The 22,788-nt window shown below is 42.7% G+C and overlaps 1 long non-coding RNA gene across 1 annotated transcript in view; it reads left to right on the top strand.

The window, feature by feature from the left end:
* The window catches only part of LOC307221758, a 251,803-nt gene that overhangs the window by 207,500 nt on the left and 21,515 nt on the right, over positions 1-22,788 (top strand). The window lies entirely within an intron of this gene.

Below are 22,788 nucleotides of genomic sequence, written 5' to 3'. Positions count from 1 at the left end.
GAAGTCAATTGCACCACTATTTTTTTTTCCATTCAGCAGCCCAACAGCCCACGGATAAAAACTTTTCTTTAACCTGTTGGTGCAGCTGACTATACTTCTGTATCTCCTGCTCGAAGGTAGGAGATTAAAGAGGTGCTGGCCGGGTTGTGAGTCATCCCTAAGAATTTTCCTCGCTCTCCTGATGCAGTGGTCTCCCGTGATGTCATTTAGTGAACTCAGGGGACAGCGCACGATGTCATGTGCTGTATTCACCACCCTCTGTAGGGACTTCCTGTCCGTGGCTGTCAAACCAGCGTACCACACTGTAATACAGTATGAAAGGACACTTTCTGTTGTGGACCAGTAGAAAGAGATCATCAATTTTTGTTTGACATTGTTCTTTCGCAAAACCCTGAGGAAATGAAGTCTGTGTTGGGCCTTCCTAACCACCTGGGTTGTATTGATTTTCCAAGTGAGGTCTTCACTAAGGTAGACTCCCAGGAATTTAAAGGAAGAAAATCTCTCCACACAGCCCCCCTGATCCACAACGAGGCTAGTTCCCCTCTTTTCCTCCGAAAGTCCAACACTATCTCCTCTGTCTTATTGATATTTAGGTGCAAGTTGTTCTCTAGGCACCATGTCAAGACTTTTTGAACCTCTTCCCTATATGCTGATTAATCTCCACCTGTAATTAGACCCATTTTGGTGGTATCACCTGCAAACTTAATAAACACAGTAGAGGGATCAGATGAGATACAGTCATATGTATACAACGAGTACAGGCAGGGATTCAGCACGCATCCCTGTGGGGTGCCAATGCCGAGCTTCAGAGAGGAAAATGTAACAGGCCCAATTCTCACTATTTGTGTGTGATCCCTCAGAAAGTCTTTAATCCAATCACAGATGGTAGAAAAAAGGTCCAGGTCCCTCAGCTTTTTAATAAGAATGTCTGGAAGGCTGGTATTAAAAGCTGAGCTATAATCAATAAAGAGCATTCTGACATAATTCCCTGGTCTCTCCAGATGACTCGCTGCAAGGTGAAAAGCTGTGGCTATGGCATTGTCTGTTAACCTATTTCTCCTGTAAGCGAACTGGTCTTCATCAAAATCTGGTGGAAAACATGTCCTAAGGTGTTGAAGGACCAATCTCTCAAAGCATTTCATCATTACAGACGTTAATGCAATGGGTCTGTAGTCATTTAGGCAGTTAATTGCTGTTTTCTTTGGGACTGGCATAATGGTGGCCGCTTTCAAACATGATGGAGCACAAGCAGTCTGCAGGGAGATGTTAAAAATCCTTGTCAGGACCCCTGCTAGAATAAGTGGCTGAGAGTTTGTAGGCTGGCAGGCAGGAGCCGTGATACTTGATCTTTCTACCTCATAGCGGGCGATGATGTTCAGCTCCTCTGCTAACACATCATCAGCCTTAACTGTGTTCCTTGTATTGCCCTTGTAGTTTGTTAGGTGTTGTAGTCCCTGCCACACTTGTCTCATTTTATCAGCTATGTAATTCTCCACTTTAAGCTTATATTGTTGTTTTGCTGCCTTAATGCCTTTCCTGAGCCTTGTTCTTGCCTCTCTGTCTTAAAGGCATTAACCCAAGCTTTCAAGAGTAACTTTACTTCAGCAGTCATCCAGAGTTTGTTCTTCCCATAAACTCGAATGCACCTCTCCATAGTTACATTATCTGTGCACACTTTGACATAGGAAAGTACAGCATCTGTGTATCTGTGCAGATCTTGTTGTTCAAACACACTCCAATCAGTGCTTTCATTACAGTTCTGGAGCTCACTGAGAGCACCCTCTGGCCAGATTCTGACTGTTTTTATAGCTGGCTGAGTTCTCCTTAGGGGAATGTACTTCAGATATAGACAAATTGAGGAATGGTCTGATGAACCTAAGTGGGGAAGGGAGATTGCCCTGTATGCCGGCTTCAGATTGGAATACACACGATCCAAAATATTCTTCCCTCCAGTGGGGAATTTCACATACTGTTCAAACTTAGGAAAGATTGCCTTCAGGCAGGCCTGATTAAAGTCCCCTGCCACAACAATAGCACCCTCTGGATGGATTTGCTTTTGCGTAGAAATGATGTCATATAACTTAGAAAGTGCCGCACTGATATTAGCATCAGGTGGAATGTAAACGGCTATGATAATTGTCACAGTTACTTCTCTAGGCAGATAAAAGGCCGTACATGTAACTGCCATCAATTCTACATCTGAGGAGCATTACATATAAACTCCTCTGCTATTGACACATCACCCACCATGTATATAAATACAGATTCTTCCACCTCTGGCCTTACCAGAATTATTGTCAGAGCAATAAATTACTTGGTTTGTCAGCTCCACCGTTGCATCTGGTACGGCTGAATGTAGCCAGGTTTCAGTGATAATTACCACACAACTTTCATGAAGAAGTTTACACGCCGCCATCTGCAGCTCTAGTTCATCAAATTTATAGAGGAGAGATCTGGTGTTTGTCAGGAAGACACTTGGCAGTACTGGTCTGGTGGGTTGTTTTCGAAGCTGAGTCAAGAAACTGGCTCTACACACTCCCCCCCCCCCGCTCCTTTCTCTTTAGTTTCTGTCAGCACTTCCCCCTCCCGCCGACAATCCATGGAGATCCTAGAGGGCTCGCTATACAGTTTGGTATACTGTGGGACTGCTGAAATAATCTCATTATCCTTAAATTCCTTGCAAGACCAATGTTTACCAGCTCTAAGCGTGAGTAGGTGAGCTCAAAGCCGAAGTGTGTGAAAGCGCCGCCATATTGTGGCCACACATGAATGTATTCTTGAAATGTAAGGAGAATATTAGAACATTTACAACTCTAAAGTGTCAGAGCTGGAGGCCCATAGGGTTGGCTTAAAGTCCAATGCCTTTTGAATATGACTTTTTGTATGTTGTTTTTTTGACAAGGCTAAGGTGCCTCTTTTATCATTTCACTTGATTGAGAGAGGTGAACTGTCAAATCTCTGCTTGCCTGTTGTTTTACATTAAAAACAAAACTCTGATGCTTTATGGCTGGGAAGGGCGGGGTATAAATAAATTTTTATTATTATTATTATTATTATATTAGGAAATACCATACTTCCCCATTCCAAACTAAAAGATACACATTTCAGAACTAACTTTTTAATTTGCCACAATCATTTATATTTATCATAATAGGCATAATGATACATAATGATACAACCCTCTTTTCTCTGTGTCCTACATCCCACATTAGTCCTTTACTAGGGCCATGGAGTTTGTGGTTCTGGTGGTGAATAAGAATCTTAATAACTTAACTTTATAAAGTGTACACTTTTTTATTTTTTTATTTTTAAGTCTGCTATGCTATAACTGATTTCTATAGTGTCCAGATCAAGGGAACTATTAGTACCACTCTGATCTGACTTTGTCATTCCACACCTGGAATGCTGTGCCCAGTTTTGGGCCTTTCAACCCAAAGAGATATTTAGAAGCTGGAACATGTGCAAAGAAGGGCTACTGAATAGATAAATGGTCTGGAAACCAAGCCTTATGTGGAGCAGATGAGGAAATTGGGTATACTTAGCCTGGAAAGGCTCCTTTTCAAAGCCTTAGCCATTGGACTGTGACAATTAACCTCAAGATTCTGTCCTGCCCTTATTTGCTCAAAATAATTTGCGCCCTTAGTGCTATTCAACATTTACATGAAACTGTTGGGAGAGGAAATGCCACACCAACTCAGTGAAGGTTGGTTTCTTGGATTGAGTTTATAATCCAAGTGAGGACAAAATAGATTGCAAACATAATTTCATTCCACAGGAAACTTTGTGTGTGATTGTGTAAGTGAGAGAAGATTCTTAAACAGTGGCTATATTTGTAGGATTAAAGAGTGTGAGGCAGGGGAGATAGAGGGAAGCGCCAGAGAAACCAAAACTCCAAAGTACACTTTGAAGCAGTTGCAATACAAAACTATACAAACTTATCTGGGAGTAAGAGCCATTGAAACCAGTGGCACTTACATCTAGGTAGACAGGTACAGAATTGCATTGTAATCCCTTTGAAATAAATGGTTACTACTTCCACCAACTGGGATGCGGGTGGTGCTGTGGGTTAAAGCACAGAGCCTAGGACTTGCCAATCAGAAGGTCGGTGGTTCAAATCCCCATGACGGGGTGAGCTCCCGTTGCTCGGTTCCTGCTCCTGCCAACCTAGCAGTTCAAAAGCACATCAAAGTGCAAGTAGATAAATACGTACCACTCCAGCGGGAAGGTAAACGGTGTTTCTGTGTGCTGCTCTGATTTGCCAGAAGTGGCTTAGTCATGCTAGCCACATTACCCGGAAGCTGTACGCTAGTTCCTTCTGCCAATAAAGCGAGATGAGCACCGCAACCTGAGTCGGTCAAGACTGGACCTAATGGTCAGGGGTCCCTTTACCTTTACTTCCACCAACAGTGCATAGGAGTGTGCTGAAATCCCTATACTGCCTCCAATCCATCCAGCCACACTTATTCATTGATGAGGGATGGGCTGGAAACATGAGAAACATCTTTCGCTTTCAAGGAAGTAACCAAACTTCCTTTGAAAGTGGAGGTAGAACATGCTGTTTTTGTTTCAAACGTTGCAAATTTTGGATAAAATGGATTGTTTCAAGAAGTGGCAGAAAGATATTTCTAGATTTGTCTGGCAGGGCAGGAAGCCCCGAATAAAATTTAAGATATTAACTGATGCTAAAGAAAGAGGTGGATTTGCCCTGCCAGACCTTAAGCTTTATTATGAATCAGCCGCATTTTGTTGGCTGTAGGAATGGCTGCTTCTTGAAAACACTGACGTATTGGATTTGGAAGGGTTCAATAATGTATTTGGTTGGCATGCATATTTGTGGTATGATAAGGTCAAAGCACATAAAGCGTTAAAAAACCATATTGTCAGGAAAGCACTGTTTAATGTCTGGATAAGATATAAGGATTTGCTTGAAAATAAAACTCCAAGGTGGTTGTCCCCAATGGAAGCTAAGGCTCAGAAAAAGCTCATTATGGAGGCCAACTGGCCGAAATATTGGGAAGTATTGGAACAAGAAGGAGACAGATTAAAACTGCAGAGTTTTGAAAAACTAAAAAACGAAGTACGGGATTGGCTTCATTATTACCAAATGAGGCTTATAATTTGGATAATAAAATTGGTTTTCAGGTGGAGAAATCAAAATTGGAAACAGAACTGTTAGATCCTTAAATTAAGAACTTGTCAAGAATGTATAACTTGCTGTTGAAATGGAATACTCAGGATGAAATGGTGAAATCTGCTATGATAAAATGGGCACAAGATGTTGGACATAACATTATGATGGCTGACTGGGAACAGTTATGGACCACAGGTATGAAGTTTACAGCATGTAATGCTTTAAGAGAGAATATAATGAAAATGATATACAGGTGGTACATGACACCAGTCAAGCTTGCCCGATAATAAATGTTGGAAATGTAAAGAGATTGAAGGTACATTCTTTCACCTTTGGTGGATGTGCCCAAGGATTAAGAATTTCTGGGAGATGATCTATAATGAAATGAAAAAGGTATTTAAATATACCTTTCAGAAGAAACCAGAGGCCTTTCTCCTGGGCATGATGTTAAAGAAGGATAGAACTTTTTTTTTATGTATGCCACAACAGCAGCAAGAATACTTATTGCAAAGTATTGGAAGACACAGATGAAAGTGATGGACTATATGGAACTGGCGGAAATGACTGGCAGAATCCGAGACCAAGGTGAAGAGTTGGTCAAAGAAGATTGGAAGAAATTCAAAGTTTATCTACAGAAACATTGCAAAATTAAGGAATGATAGAAGGATGTTGGAATGAAGTAATGTGGTTTTAGCAGAAATGACATAAAGGATTAGGTAAAAATGGATTTGTTAATTGGTGAAAGACGAGAAAGTAAAATTACAGTATATTAAGATAAATTATTAGGATAAAAACAAAGCTCGAAAGGATTTGCTGAAATATCTAATTGAACTTGAATACAAAAAAAGGGAGGTGTGAGGAGGTCAAGGAAATAAGCAAAGGAAAGAAAGTTATGTAAAGGTTTGATCTGGTTGGTTTTTTTAATTGTTTGTATTTTTTCTGGTTTTTTATTTTTATTTTTTTGTTTTTTTGTTTTTTCTCTTTGTAATCTTTAAAATTTGAATAAATATTATTTAATAAAAAAAAGGATAAAAAAAGAAAGTGGAGGTAGAACATAGACATTGTGGGTTATTTTGCCCTGCCTGAGTTTGTCAAATCTTCTTTTCAAGTAGTCTAAGCTGCTGGCCATCACTGTCTCCTGTTGAAGTGAGTTCCATGATTGAACTATGAACTGCATAAAATATTATACAGCACATAGCTTCTGTACTGCACTAAGCATGGTTTTACCCCTACTTTCAACTATCTCTGGTAAAATATTTATGAAATTATGGAGTAATTAAATAGAATACGTTTCTGTCTTCTTTAATTTTATTAAACACAATCAAAATAAATGTCACGGTTCAGTTTACGGGCAGTCGAAGTCCCTGCTGAGTATGTCGGGACTGGGGGCAAGACAGCAGGGTGGGCTCAGGATTGAGAGTCTGGAAGCCAGGAGTCAGGAAGCCAATAGACCAAGAGTCAGAGAGCCGGGAGTCAAGAAGCCAAGGGTCCAAGGGTCAGGAAGCAAGGAATCACAAAGTCAAGGATCTGGAGATCAGGAAGCAAGGAGTCACAAAGCCAAATGCAGCAAGGCAGGAAGCATGTTGCTGTGGCAAAGAGCCAAAGGAAAATGCTGACCTTATATCCCTTCCCGGCTCTTGCCACCAGGTGCTGTGAGTTACCAATTGGCTTCACCTGTGCGGACACACCTAGCCTCTTCAGAAAAAAACTTAGGGAAGCCCCAGTCCTGAGAAGCCCTACCGGTCACAAGCCCTGGCTCCTGAACACACTTCTGCCAATAAATAAGATCAATTAGATTATCTTCTCCAGGACAATCCTGCCAGCTAAATATATTTATTGGGATGGATGGGGTGACGACACTTGAGAAACACCTTTGGCTATCAAGGAAGGAGTTGCATTGCTAAGTGGGTCTAACATGAAATAAAGAAAAGCACCCCAAGATAGACAGCTTAGTGCAGAATGTCCTCTGTGACTTCTGTACTGTGTGGCTAAAAAAAATGCCTTGAGTGGTGGTATGAGCAGGAAATTGCTCTGCATCCAAAGCAATGGAAAAAGAAGAAGAAGACAGGCAAAAAGAGAGCACAGCCAGAGCAGTTTCTGGCCTGTCAACTGGGGAGAGAGGCATGAGGCCACAATGGGAGTGAGCTACTGCCCTCCTCACATGATAGTCCTGTACCCTTGCACATCTGATCAGCTGCTCCAAGAAGGATGCTGTAGTATTTCACAGTTCTTCTCATCTTTTGAAAATGGAGGATGGGATTTGAAGCAGGTATAAACAACTAGCTGGGTTCAATTCAAGACAATGTGGCTAAGGACAGTCATCACCAAACAGATCAGATGAGTCAAAGTATCATTCCCTGTCCCAACAATCTGACACAATTAGAATAAGGAGGGACAAAGTTCCATAAATTGATTTAATTAGCTCTCAGTGATGATCTTGGAGCCATTGTATTCTATTCAGTGTGTACCAGTGTGTCCCTGGCATCTTTCAACAGTCTTGAGCTATGTCTAGCTTTGCCAGCTGAGCAGTCACCTGAGCAGTACCTTGAGGCTCCCATTGCACTTTGATCAGTGACTTTGGGATGCAGCACTCATCTCCACTTTCAGGCCGAGGAAGTCGGTGTTTGCCTGCAGAAAGCTTTATGGGCCATGTGGCCAGCATGACTAAATCGCTTCTGGTGCATAGAGGACAGTGACGAGTGCCTTAGCGCACAGTAACACCATTTACCTTACCTCAGCAGGGGTATCTATTTATCTACTTGCATTGGTATGTGTTTGAACTGCTCATTTGGAGTATCTGGGACAGAGCAACAGGAGCTCACCCCGTAGTGCAGAATCAAACCACAGATCTTCTGATCAGTAAGCCATTGAGGTTCATTGGTTTAGGCCTCAGCACCACCTGCATCCCTTTGGGTATTAACCCAACATGTACACCTAGGTCCCACTGCTCCATGTTTTCCCAACATTTTCATTGCAGGTCAGCATCCCCCGCAAGGAATTAAGGATAGGCAGATGCCTGAAGTGTGCCCTTAACCCCATAAAAGCCATTCAATGCCTAATGTATTTGTCCCCAACCTCATCACCTGCCAATATGCAAATGAAGCCATTAGGACCACTTTCTTTTTTCTGTAGCTCTCCATCTCATCAGCTTTGTTCTTATGTATTTCCTCTGGAGCAAAAATAAAAATACCCTCCCACAAACAGAATTTCCCTCACTTCCAGATATATATCCTTACTTTCTACCTCAGTCTTATTTTTTTGCACCTGAAGGGATTGATTCACCACCCCCACTCTTTTTCTGTGTGGATTCACTAACAGCTTTTGTGGGTAATTTGGAGCTGAACCAAAAATATCTCTTCCTCAAGCAGCCATTGTGCATGGCCTGGTCCCTCCCACTCAACTAGTTCAGAGAATGGCCATGTTTGTGTAGCTCCCTAATAGAGGAAGCTCCATGGCCACCAGCCACTTACACAACTGTGAGGATGGTTCATAGTTTCTGATTCATATCTGGCCTTCTCTCAGTCATTGGCACATTCAACTCCTGAAGTCTCACTTCATCCCTTTTACCCTTTGGAAACCACGGCCGAGACAGCAGGATCAGTTTTACTGCTTAAAGCCCCCATTGAATCCATGTGCACCCACAGCCCTTTCCATATGGATCTATTATCCAGGTTTTCCTGAAGGAGCATCTCCACCCCTGTAATTCAGTCAAGACACTGAGATCTAGCTTTCAGGGCCTTCTGGTGGAGCTCTGAGGGAAGCAGGCAGAGGGCCTTCTTGGTAATGGTGCCCACAATTTACAATGACCTCCCATCAAATGCTAAGTGGATAAGTAACTATAAAACCTTCAGAAGACATCTGAAGGCAGCCCTGCATAATGAGGTTTTTAATGTGTGATTTTTGATTATGTTTCTGTATTGCTTGAAGCCACCCAGAGTAGCTGGGGTGACCTAGTCAGATGGGTGGGGTAAAAAAAGTTAAAAGTAAATATTATTATTATTATTATTATTATTATTATTATTATTATTATTATTGAAGAAATCTGAGAAGTGTCTATCAACAACTACTGAGACCACAGAGAAATAATTAAGACAATTCCAACAGTGAGCTTTGAATTTCAGTATGTCCCTCTTTATCTTTGGTGGTGAAGAAACAACTCCCATTCCCAGACCTCCCTGAACTATTTGTTCCCAAGTGTTCCCTGTGACACGAGTCCATGGCCTATAAATCCCTCCGGGTAAGCCTCTACCTGCATCAATTCCCTTGTTGATCCATCTCTGCTCCGAGTCTCCTAATCTTTCTAGCATGATGAAGGCACCCCTGAGTGCATGCCTCCTCTTGGCCCTGCTTTATCCAGGTAAGGTGCGGAACATTTAATAATATTTAGAGGACACTGAAGAGAACTTGCTGCTTGGGAGGGAAGGGGAGTTAGGAGTGTAGATCAACACCACAGAGAGCAAGGACTGCTGGGTTACCAAGAAAAAGTAGGGGAGAGTCAAGTCAAGAGATTATTTCTTGTGATGTCATAGATATACATATAGATATACATAGATTAATTATAGATATACATATACATATATATGGGTGGGTGTGAAATATGTGTGTGTGTGTGTGTGTGAGAGAGAGAGAGAGAGAGAGAGAGAGATCGTTCAACATTCCAACATTGGACATGTTAAGTGTGCGCATATGCACACAAACACAAACAGACTGGTAGGTGTGGAAATGGGGAGGGAGGGATGATTGCAAAGGCAATAGATTGCCAGATGAAAAATGTTGGGCATGATTTCAAAGTGCAGTGAAAGTGCTAAGAAGGTGAACAATCTTTTCTTTAGAGGGGAGGGGGAGAAAATATGTCTTAGATACCAGGATAGAATAATGATTGCTTTGGAATGGAGGGTAAAAGTTCCTCTGGAATGGAAAGGAAAGAAGACAAAGTATGGCCATAGCACGAAGAAATTATATACATTTTAAAAAGAAAGAAGCCTTCAATTCTACACCTTGGAACAGATCACATAAACCCTCTAGCGATGTTTCGGATTCCCTTCTAATACTCATTGGTTGTGGAAATCTGGGGAGCTGAATTTAAGAGAGTGAGTGTGCTGTTGTGATTTGATTGACAGACAAGGATCCAGGAGACCAGGGTTTGAATCCCCACCCAGCCAAGAAGCTAACTGGACCATGCACTATCCCTTGGCTTAACCTACCTCACAGGAATCTTGTGAGGATGAAATGGGGGAGGGGAGAAGCATGTATACATGTTGAATGGTTTCTTTAAATGTAAAGGTTCATCATTGTTCCACCTAATGTGTATGTCTTTAAGGGGCCAGAGCAAGGGCCAGAGCAAGATAACGAGACCCAGCTTTACAGCTGTGAAACATAGCAGGTGCTGCTGAGTTGCATTGATTAAGGTGTGTCAGCATTTGCATGTAGTATATAAGGAGCAGCACCTAGCTCTCCCATTACCTTGGGGGTTGGGTTGGTGGTTGGGTCTGGTTTGTTGTTGATGTATTTAGTGTATAAGGAGTTTTTGTTTTTTTTTGTAATTAAAACCTTGTTTAAGTTATTTTTGAGTCCCTTTCTTTTTAATGCATGGTCTCCCCAGCAAGCTCTCTGCAGCGCTACCATACTGCAAATAGCCAACATCTTTTGGTTATGGGCCCAGCTGCTGAGTGGATGACTGCATATTTTTGGACTCTGAGAAAGGTTTGAAAACTCTTTCTCCTGTTAGTGTAGTTCTGTGGGTCTGGAAGAGTTCCAGAATGGTTGACCGGGTTCCAGAAGCTGAGAAGGCTCTGGTCTTCCCACAGCTAACAGATGGGAACTATAGTTTATGGTCTTTTCGGGTGGAGGCGCTTTTGACCTCTAGGGAAGTATGGAACTATGTAACTGAAGACCCTCCTGACCCTATAACTAATGCTTGGTCAAAAGGAGATGCAAAAGCCAGGGCGATAATTAATTTGGCAGTCAGCGACCAGCAAGTAGTCTACATAAGGAATAAGAAAACTGCCAAAGAAATGTGGGACAGTCTTGCAGCAGTGCATGTTAGAAAAGAGTCAGCGTCTGCATTGACATTTTTCAAGCAGTTGTACCAGACTAAGTTGCAGCCTGGTGGTGATTTGGCAGCACACTTGAGACGTCTGGAGGCAATACGCGGCGAATTAATTCGAAGGGACATGGACATACCTGATATTCAGTATGTTTTTATCATTCTTTGTTCCCTTAACGAGGACTTTGATGGTATAGCTAGCCAGGTATCTGCCATTCCACCAGCACAATTAACTGTGGAAGGGGTAACGGCAAGATTAATGGGCGAGTTGGATAGAAGGGAGGCTTGTGCCATAAGCACTCCTATTTCCAGAAAGAATGAGGAACGCCATATGCAAACTTGTGGTGATACAACTGCATTTAAAGCTGCCAAGCGTTGTTGGTTCTGCAATAAGCAAGGACATTTTGCAAAGGACTGCAGATCCAAAAGAAAGCATAGTACTCCTAAGCCTGTTTCTGTTCGTCAGTCACGGTTGTCAGCCCAGCAGTCGACATCGTACCGTAAAGACAGAAACGAGCCGCGAGCTTTTCACGCTCGGACTGCAGATCATAAAAGAATTAAAGGTGCCAAGTGGAAGTCTTTTATTGTGGACTCAGGAGCATCTCACCACGTTTGCAACGATCGAAGCTTGTTTATTTCTTTCGAAGAGGAAATTGGTAACGTACATTTAGCCAATTCACAAGTCTTGCAGTCACTTGGCAGGGGTACTGTTAAACTTGACTCTTTAAACATAACAATAGCGAACTGCATTTACTGCCTGTCAGTGGACAATTTATTGTCAGTAAGGTGTTTTGCTCATCAAGGCATAACTGTGCATTTCTTAAATTCAATGTGTGAGTTTTTTGAGGGGAACAAACGTCTATTGTATGCCCGGGACTCTGATGGTTTATATAGACTGTATTTTCGTACCTACTCCCAATCGCCTATAAATTGCAGAGCAGCACAGTCAAGCCAGGGGTTGAGGAATGTAAGGCCTCATTCCGGGTGTGTCCACGAGGTGCACAGAATTCTAGGACACTTGAATTTTGCTGATGTAATTAAGACAAAGAATATTGTTAATGGCCTCAACTTAAAACCATGTAAATTCTTTATGCAATGTCTATCTTGTTGCAAGAATAAGATTAAGGTTGCACGCAAGGGTAGGTGCTCAGATAGGAAAGTAACTGAGCCATTTGAACGTGTACATTGTGATTTAGTTGGGCCACTCCCACCATCATTAGGAGGTTCTAAGTACTGGCTTACCCTGATAGACCAGTATAGTAGATACTGTTGGACTTATGCAATAGCTGAAAAGTCACAAGCATTTGAGAAGTACAAAGTTTTTTGCAACTGGGTAAAAACGCACTTTAACAAACCAATTAAGAACCTGTTTTCTGACCGGGGCGGGGAATTTGTTTCTGAGGATTTTGAGAAATTCCTGGAAGCACAGGGGACTACTCATGAGTTATCTTGCCCCCGAAGTCCCTGGCAAAATGGGCTTGTTGAAGTTGTGCAGCGTGACCTGCAGGCAGGGGTTAAAATGTATCTGCACGATGCTAGTCTGCCCAAAGACTTTTGGGCTGAAGCGCTTAATGCGTTTTGTTATGTCAGAAATCGCAGTTATCATTCTGGTTTAGATGTCACCCCCTATGAGAAGCTGTTTAAAAAACGCCCTAATCTGAAATACCTACGCATTTGGGGTTCAGATGTAAGTATGCATTATCCCGCTAAGCAAGAATTGGGTGAGCGTAGTGTTCAGGGGAAATTAATGGGCTACCAGCAGGGGGCGTACAGAATTTACATACCAGCAACTGGCAAATTTCATATTACCAGAAGCATGATACAAACTGTAAATTGGAATGGAGTTGCTGTTTTCCAAGATACTGACGGTATAGATAGTACTGAGGAAGAAGAGGAAGAAGAAGCAGCAGCAGCAGAAAATGGTGCTTCTGAATTAATGGAAAAAGACAAAAAGCCTGTTGAATCTGATAATTTGTTTGATGATTTAAAGTCACAGGCACCCGAGGGGAGGTTAGATTCTCTTGATTTTTCTGACCGTGAGCTTAGCCTACAGGCACCTCTTCAGTCTGACAATGATGATTTACAACCTGAAACTAGTAGTTCACTTAGTCCCATTATGTCTGAGGAGTCTGACTCTCCTTCTGGACTGAGACGTTCAGATAGAAAGAGGCAGAAGCCACAACGTTTTGCAGATGAACATTTTAATACTGTGTATGCCAATAAGGCGGTTTTTGAGCCAAAAAGCTACAACGATGTTCAGAATTTACCTAAGCACCAAGCTGCAAATTGGTATAAAGCTATGAACTCCGAGATAGCTTCTTTAAAAGAGCATAACACTTGGTCTCTTGTACCACAAACCCCAGATATGAGACTTATTGATTCAAAATGGGTTTATAGAGTTAAAATGAATGACAAAAATGAAGTTGTAAGGTACAAGGCAAGATTAGTTGCTAGGGGTTTTCAACAAATTTCAGGCGAAGATTATGATTTGTGCTATTCACCAAGTGTAAAATATGAAACAGTTAAGCTCTTGTTAAAAGATGCATCACAACGTCAACATTCTGTTTATCACCTAGATATAAAAACTGCATATTTGTTTGCAGATTTAAAAGAACAATTTTTTATGCGTGTCCCTGAAGGCATAGACGCCGCTGAAGGTTTGGTATGCAAATTAAATAAGTCCCTTTATGGTCTGCACCAAAGTGGAAGGAATTGGCACCAGACTTTAGCAAAAGGATTGCTGGATATTGGTTTTTCACAAGGAAAGGCAGACAACTGTGTGTTTATAAAGGAAAGGGCAAACTCTGTAACAAAAATATGTGTGTATGTAGATGACGTGTTAATTTCTACAAAAACTAAACAGGAATATGAAGAGGTAGTTTCACAGTTACAGAAGATATTTGATGTGGTGGAATTAGGCATAGCTAAAAATTACTTATCCATGCAAATTGAGAAAGGCAAAAATGGATCTTTTCTGGTTCATCAAACTGCAAAAATTGATGATCTTGTTGAAATGCTACGTTTAGAAAATGCAAATGGGAAGGAAACACCTATGGTGTGTGGTTTCACCTTTACAGGTGAAGATAAGCCATTTCCTAACAAAACTTTGTATCGTTCTGCTATAGGCAAGCTAAATTTCATTCAAAGAATCTCAAGACCGGATATAACTTATGCTTTTCACTTTCTGGCAAAATTTGTGGAAAAGCCCACTACACAATGTTTCTCTGCTCTTAAGAGAGTGGTAATGTACCTTAAACATACCAAACATTATAGGTTGCAGTTTACGTCAAGTATTGACAAAGGTTTTGAAATTTTCTGCGATGCATCTCATGCAGTGGAACAAAGTAATGGCAGGGGTGTGTCTGGTATGGTGTTTTGTTATAACGGTTGTCCTTTTGAATGGAAGTCCCAGACACAAACCATTGTTTGTCTCTCCACAACCGAGAGTGAATTATGTGCATGCGTTCAGGCCACTCGTGATGTAGAATGGTATCTGCAAGTATTTGCAGACCTACAGATGCAAGTAACACTACCAGTAAAAGTTTACCTTGATTCCCAGAGTGGACTTGCTATCCTATGTTCAGAAACCAATACGCAGCGCACTAGAGTCTTAAGATTACGTTTACAGTTTGTAAAGAAATTAATTGCTGACGAAATGATTGTATTTGAATATGTCCCAGGTGATAATCAAATTGCAGACATTTTTACAAAAGCACTTCCAAAGGTTACATATCAAAAACATGTACAAAGTATGCTTTATGTTTTTGTTCCACAATGATGAACCGCAGGGGAAATGTTGAATGGTTTCTTTAAATGTAAAGGTTCATCATTGTTCCACCTAATGTGTATGTCTTTAAGGGGCCAGAGCAAGGGCCAGAGCAAGATAACGAGACCCAGCTTTACAGCTGTGAAACATAGCAGGTGCTGCTGAGTTGCATTGATTAAGGTGTGTCAGCATTTGCATGTAGTATATAAGGAGCAGCACCTAGCTCTCCCATTACCTTGGGGGTTGGGTTGGTGGTTGGGTCTGGTTTGTTGTTGATGTATTTAGTGTATAAGGAGTTTTTGTTTTTTTGTAATTAAAACCTTGTTTAAGTTATTTTTGAGTCCCTTTCTTTTTAATGCATGGTCTCCCCAGCAAGCTCTCTGCAGTGCTACCATACTGCAAATAGCCAACATCACAACCTTGAGCTTCTTGGAGGAAGTGGCTGCAGATATATAATTAAATTAGAAAAATTAGAAATTAAGAGCAAGTGAAATTGATAGATTGGTTCATCCGTAGTCCTGGATCCTGTCCTCACACTGGCCAACACAATGACTATGGGAAGCACACAATTAAGCAAGCAGCAAAACCAAATAATAATCTTAATGATAATAATAATCCACGAAGTAATAATTTGTTCCTGTCCTCAGCATTACCTCTGAAATGCAGCTATCGTTTGAACAGGGCTGGACTGACAGATAATGGCTATACTGAAACAGCTTGTGAGTCCTTTCAAGATTCCTGTGTTGCCAGTGCTGTGCGAACAAATATAGGTATGATTTGCTTGACTTTTTGTCTTTTGCTGTTGGATTAGATCCAAGTTAAGATAGTTGAACTTTAAGGGCTCTAGTGGCAAATGGAGGTTGATGGTGGGGCAACTCACCTATGAAAAAAGTGAGATGAGGAAGCTGTAGTACTTCAGCTTTAGATGAATTAGAACTCCCATCAGCCTCAGCTAGCCTGGCCACCAGTCAAGGATGATGGGAGATGTAGTCCAACAACATCTGGAGGATCACAGCTTCCCAATCCTGAAGTAAGGAATGGCATTTTGTAGTTCGCCTCGAGTACCAAAATGCCTTGGGGCAATCCTGGGTGGGATGGTGGTGCTCACTTGACCATATGTCCCAACATCACTGCTACATTTTTGGAGGGAGAGGGGCAAGGGGTCAGTGAGGTTGGTGCAGTGCAAGTTTCCTGTCAAGTGTCTTGCACTGGGCACACAGGAGTTCAGAGAAACATTTCCCCCAACCTGTAAACTGCTATGATCGACTAGCAGAGAGAGTGCAGTGTATGTCAGATGTATTGTCAGATGCATAGAAGGCTTGACCCTTTGTGCTACAAATTTGACCTGACATGCAGTTCTGCACACATTCCAAATTTAATGCATTTTACAAATTAATTGTAAGCATTCCAGTTTAAAAAAATGATGTAAGAAAAATTCCAGTGCTGATGTTCAAAAGTATTAATTTACCCCTGCAGTCAATTTATATTTTGTCACTGCAGAACCATAAAAACAGAGGCTGGTCATTTGGATTGAGGAGGCAAGAGACGCCTGCTTGTGGCAAAGAGCAGAACTCTTAAATGCCTGCAGAAAACTTTTCTGTTCCACCAGGGCTATGCAGATCATTAAGAACACATCTTTCCACATGGGTTAATAGATATCTATTAATTTTAGAAGACATCTGAAGGCAGCCCCGTTTATGGAAGTTTTTAATGTTTGAAGTTTTATTCTGTTTTTAATGTTCTGTTGGAAGCCACCCAGAGTGGCTGGGGAAACCCAGCCAGATGGGTGGGGTAGAAATTAACAACAACAATAACAACAACAATTTACATTTACATTTAATATAGTTTTTATTGCATCTTTTATGAATTATTACTGAAAAATAAACAGCACATAACTTTAGAAAGCCAAATTGAATAATACTTTCTATCTTGTTAGTTGGAAAAGGTCCTGATTCAGGCAACACAGAAAATTGGAACCATTACAATTAATGTGCATTAGGAGCAACGGACCTGCATATTTCTTCCAGATCTAGATATTTCTTTCACATTCTTTTCCATAGGGAAATCCCGAGTGCAACTTTCAAATAGATGCTCGTCATCCAGCTATTGCTTCTCAGGTGAATACAGCTTCACTGCAGGGAATGGTAAATTCTTTCAGACGAAGAAAGAATGCTGCAACACTGAACTGTGTAACAATGTACGTTTCTGCAGCATTTTGGAATCCTTAGCATGTTAGGGCTTTGCACTGGACTTGGCCAAGGTTTGGCTCCTTAGTCAATCAGCAGTACTCAGAGGACCTGTGCCTTATTCAAATGGGGTGAGACAGCCCCAGATGGCTACAGGTTGGGTTGAGCAGTACAGGACTATTAGGGCCTCTCACAGGGTGGAGACGGAAAGGAAAGCAACTGTGAAAAAGAGGTACCAGCTGTGCTTTAACCAAGGGTATGTGTTTCATGTGGGACCATAATGCACAACAGACACTGTGATGTCTTTATGATTTATGGGGTATTTATAAATATATACAAGCTGAGGCTTATAATGAAGACATCCACCAGAAGATGTCCTGTCCCTCTCATAGGCACAGCAGCATCCTCGCCTTGGCAGCTTTCTTTTCTTGAGAACGGTCACATCCCACTTGTTCTATATTTGCTGACCTAATGCTGGTCTTATTACTACACATGGAGAAGCCCCCATTCCTTTGATGTGTTGCTGTGTTAATCTGTTATTTTAACGACCCACTTTCCCCAAATGGTCACCTCAGAAGTAGATTGGTTCAGAGATAAGTCATGTTAATTTCCTAGGATTAAGAGGTGTCTAAAGAGACACGAGGGGACGCAGGTGGCGCTGTGGGTAAAAGCCTCAGCGCCTAGGGCTTGCCAATCGAAAGGTCGGCGGTTCGAATCCCTGCGGCGGGGTGCGCTCCCGCTGCTCGGTCCCAGCGCCTGCCAACCTAGCTGTTCGAAAGCACCTCCGGGTGCAAGTAGATAAATAGGGACCGCTTACCAGCGGGAAGGTAAACGGCGTTTCCGTGTGCGGCTCTGGCTCTGGCTCTGGCCAGAGCAGCGATGTCACGCTGGCCACGTGACCCGGAAGTGTCTCCGGACAGCGCTGGCCCCTGGCCTCTTAAGTGAGATGGGCGCACAACCCCAGAGTCTGTCAAGACTGGCCCGTACGGGCAGGGGTACCTTTACCTTTACCTTTAAAGAGACACAATTTAAGAATTTTGCCCAGATTATTTAACCCAGTGGATGAGTAAAAACAACAACAATAGCAACAAAACTGGTCCAAGAATACAAAGTTCAAGACACCTTTATAACACTCCCCATGCACGATTACCCTGTGAACGATCTATTTCAACTAATATAATTGGATATCTAAGGTCATGAACAGCTCATAATTAATTTATGGTCCCTTCAAGTTAACTTTCAATTGAATATTCCAAAAATGAACCTTACAATCCACCTATCTTATTCAGGTGTCCTCCTAAATCACGCTTGAGCTGGTTTGGTCAGTTTTTTAATTGGGAAAATAAGCACTATCTAAGCTGGGAGTTATGAGCGTGCATAAGATAAGTCCCTATCTTACAGTGTTCTCTTAATTTTGTTTTGTTTTGTTTTATTTATTGACTTTATATACCACCCTATACCTGGGGGTCTCAGGATGGTTCACAGAAACTCATGGATAGCTCATTGTTAAAGAGCAGGAGAGAGTGAGAATCTCCGTACAAAAAAAAGGGGACTAAGAGCCTATATTTTCAGAGAGGTTGCACCATAATAGATGGCATGAAAACCTTCAGGGAGATTGAGAAGGAAAAGAAAGTTCACAATGCCCCATCTCAAATTTCGTAAAGGTCATTCATCTCAGACACCAGTGGTGACTTTGTCCTATGGTCAGCCCTGAATGCAGATTGTGCCTTGATCATATTTATTCAAGAGTCCTTGCAGCTCCCCCACCAAAACTGTAAGGCCCTAGGGTTCTTTTCAAAAATATAACATACAGATACAAAGACAAAGTGATCAACATGCTCACTATACTTTGGATTTTGGCAGTTCCTGATCGCAACATGCTGGCTGAAAATGGTCTGCAGTGCCCAGCCAGCTTCTCCAAAGGAGAGGAAAAGTGTGAAAGTGAGAAGACCATCAACTGTCTTGAGAATGAGACCCAGTGTGTTGATTTTCAAGGAGCTCTTAATACAGGTAACATTGCTACTCAGACAGGGGAGAAAGGTTGACTCTTTGGCTGGGTCATGCAGATTCCCTCCTGCTCTCCCTTACATCCTCTTCCTTTCCCTTTCATGTTGCTGGAAAAGTGTTAGGAATCATATCTCTCAATGGCCCCACTCTGCATCCTTCCTCAGTTTTTTTTTAAGAATAACTCAGACCGTAACTGCAAGGATATATAGTTGTGCATCAGAATTTCCGCTCTCTTCTGCCTGCACCTTGTCTTCCACACCGCTAGCATTCTTTTGAGGCTGCATCACACTGAGTGTTGTTTCCAAATCTTGCTGTGTGGCCACAGCATGTGGCTTTAAACATGTCCAGGAGATTGCAGGGATAGAATTCCTCCCATTTTATTGCAACTCACTTCCCCTCAAGAATTTGATTTGCTTAATCTAGTTAATTAGGCCTATTCTCTGATCCACTAATTTCATTATATTTTATAAATATAACCTGTTTATTAATAATCTTTGTGTCTTGAGACTCCTTTGGGTATGATGGCAATGTTGATTTACATCCGATATATTTTTTTACCTGAACTTCTGATGTTGAAAATTTTGTATATTCATATTCTGATGAAATCATGAAATTTTTCTGATTTCTTAAATATATACAGTTTAAAACTAACTTATTAAAATTCTCATTTACCATCACAAGCACAATCTCCAATTCCTGGATAAAGGACTAATGTCAACATTTCTCTCCCCCCCCCCCCAAGCTCTCTTTCTGCAGCACCACGATTTCACTTTCCAAGGTTGTGGAACAACAGATTTTTGTGCCATCCAGAGAAATGAAAGAAGAATACAGTGGTGCCTCGCAAGACGAAAATAATCCGTTCCACGAGTCTCTTTGTCTAGCGATTTTTTCATCTTCCGAAGCACGGCCATTAGCGGCTTAGTGGCTTAGCGCTATTAGCGGCTTAGCGGCTATTAGCGGCTTAGCAACTTATTGACTTAGAAAAAGGGGGGGAAGGGGAAAAAAGTCGGAAAAACTCGCAAGTTGTTTTCATCTTGCGAAGCAAGCCCATAGGGAAATTCGTCTTGCGAAGCACCTCCAAAACGGAAAACCCTTTCGTCTAGTGAGTTTTTTTGTCTTGCAAGGCATTCGTCTTGCGGGGCACCACTGTAATCAGAATTGGGAGCTTTATCCTTCTTGTTAAGCAAATAAACTGTTATAATGCTTCACGAATCTCACACCAGCTTGAACATGAAGGGTGAATAGGACAGTGTAGACCTCCTCCTTGTTTATTCCAAAATCCATAGCAATGAGAGGGAATTGGAGTCCTAGTGGTGAAATCCAGGACTCAGGATCTCTGGTTCTTACTTTTTTTGATTTTGATGGTGGAGAAGGAAAGCAAGTGGCACAGAAAAAGGGGTTAAAATTGCCAGTTTGCATTTATTGATGTAGAAAATATTGATCTGGTGACATCTTTCCTATTCTGATAAATTGAAGAGGGCTCTGGAAGCTTCTTTGTGTGAAAGAAACAAGCAGAAGGTTCCCTCAGAGAAGCTTAGTACAGCTGGGTTAAACTGGTTCTGTTATCTCTTCTTCAAGGTCATACTACTACTAATAATAATAATAAATTTTATTTATATCCCGCCCTCCCCAGCCGAAGCCGGGCTCAGGGCGACTAACAACAATAAAACAGTACAACATTATAAAACATTATAAAAATTAATTAAAATCAAAATTGATGGCAACCATAAAGTTTTGTAAAGATTGCCAAAGGAGGGAGTCAGGCTGCGCCCTGACCAAAGGCCAGGTGGAACAGCTCTGTCTTGCAGGCCCTGCGGAAAGATGTCAAGTCCTGCAGGGCCCTTGTCTCTTGTGACAGAGCATTCCACCAGGTTGGAGCTGCAGCCGAAAAAGCCCTGGCTCTAGTTGAGGCCAGCCTAACCTCTCTGTGGCCTGGGACCTTCAAGGTGTTTTTATTTGAAGACCGTAAGTTCCTCTGTGGGGCATACCAGGAGAGGCGGTCCCGTAGGTACGAGGGCCCTAGGCCGTATAGGGCTTTGAAGGTTAAAACCAGCACCTTAAACCTGATCCTGTACTCCACCGGGAGCCAGTGCAGCTGGTATAGCACCGGATGAATGTGATCTCTAAGCGAAGACCCCGTAAGGAGTCTCGCTGCGGCATTCTGCACCCGCTGGAGTTTCTGGGTCAGTCTCAAGGGCAGCCCCACGTAGAGCGAGTTACAATAATCCAGTCTGGAGGTGACCGTCGCGTGGATCACAGTGGCTAGGTCAGGGCGAGAGAGGTAAGGAGCCAACTGCTTAGCTTGGCGGAGATGAAAAAATGCCGCCTTTGTTATAGCTGCAATCTGCGCCTCCATGGAGAGGGAGGTATCGAAGATTACACCCAAACTCTTCACGAATGGTGCTGGCACTAATTGCACCCCCGCAAGAGATGGGAGTTGCCCCCTCAGTCCCATGTCGTCCCGTCCCAGCCAGAGGACCTCTGTCTTCGAAGGATTTAACTTCAACCGGCTCCCACGTAACCATCCAGCCACAGCCTCCAAGCATCTGATCAGTGTGTCTGGGGCCGAGTCCGGGTGGCCGTCCATCAACAGATAGAGTTGGGTGTCATCAGCATACTGATGGCAGCCCAGCCCAAAACTCCGGACAAGCTGGGCGAGGGGGCGCATAAAGATGTTAAAAAGCATCAGGGAGAGTATTGCACCCTGGGGCACACCACACACCAAGGAGTGGCGGGATGACAATTCCCCCCCAAGGGCCACCCTCTGTCCCCGACCAGAGAGAAACGAGCGCAGCCATTGAAGGACTGTGCCCTGGATCCCCACGTCGGCAAGGCAGTGGTCCAGGAGTTCGTGATCGACCATGTCGAATGCTGCTGACAGGTCTAGAAGAATCAGCAGCCCCGACCCGCCTCGATCCAGCTGCCTGCGGAGATCATCTGTTAGGGCGACCAGAGCCGTCTCGGTCCCATGACCAGTGCGGAAGCCGGACTGGAATGGATCCAGAGCCGATGTTTCATCCAGAAACCTACCAAGCTGTTCAGCAACCGCTCTCTCAATCACCTTACCCAGGAATGGAAGATTCGAAACCGGGCGGTAATTGGATAGATCTAAGGGATCTAATGATGTTTTCTTTAAGAGCGGGCGCACCACTGCCTCCTTCAGTTCCCCTGGGAATGTCCCGGTGCCAAGGGACAGATTGATGATATCCCCCAGGGGGGCCCGCACCTCGTCTGGACACGCTCTAATCAGCCAAGACGGGCATGGGTCGAGAGGACAAGTGGTGGGCTTTCCAGCTCGGAAGAGTCTGTCCACATCGGCTGGGGATATCCAGTCAAAGTGGTCCAATACTGAACCCGAGGACAGTCGAGGGGCCTCCAGTTCCTTTATTGTATCCAAATTGGCAGGGAGGTCATGGCGGAGCAACAAGACCTTCTCCGAAAAAAAGCTCGCAAATGGCTCACAGCTGTGTGTCAAATTGTTATTTAAATTTGGCTGTCCTTCGAGGGACGTTAAAGACCGAATTATACTAAATAATTGCGCCGGGCGAGAGCTAGCGGATGCAATGGAGGCCGAGAAGTAAGACTTCTTAGCGGCCTTCACTGCCATCTCGTAGGTTTTCATAAAAACCCTATAAGATGTTCTTGAAGCTCT

Source organism: Podarcis cretensis (assembly GCF_951804945.1).
Source record: "Podarcis cretensis genome assembly, chromosome: 8".
Taxonomy (NCBI): domain Eukaryota; kingdom Metazoa; phylum Chordata; class Lepidosauria; order Squamata; family Lacertidae; genus Podarcis; species Podarcis cretensis.
This window is presented reverse-complemented; position numbering and strand designations above follow the sequence as displayed.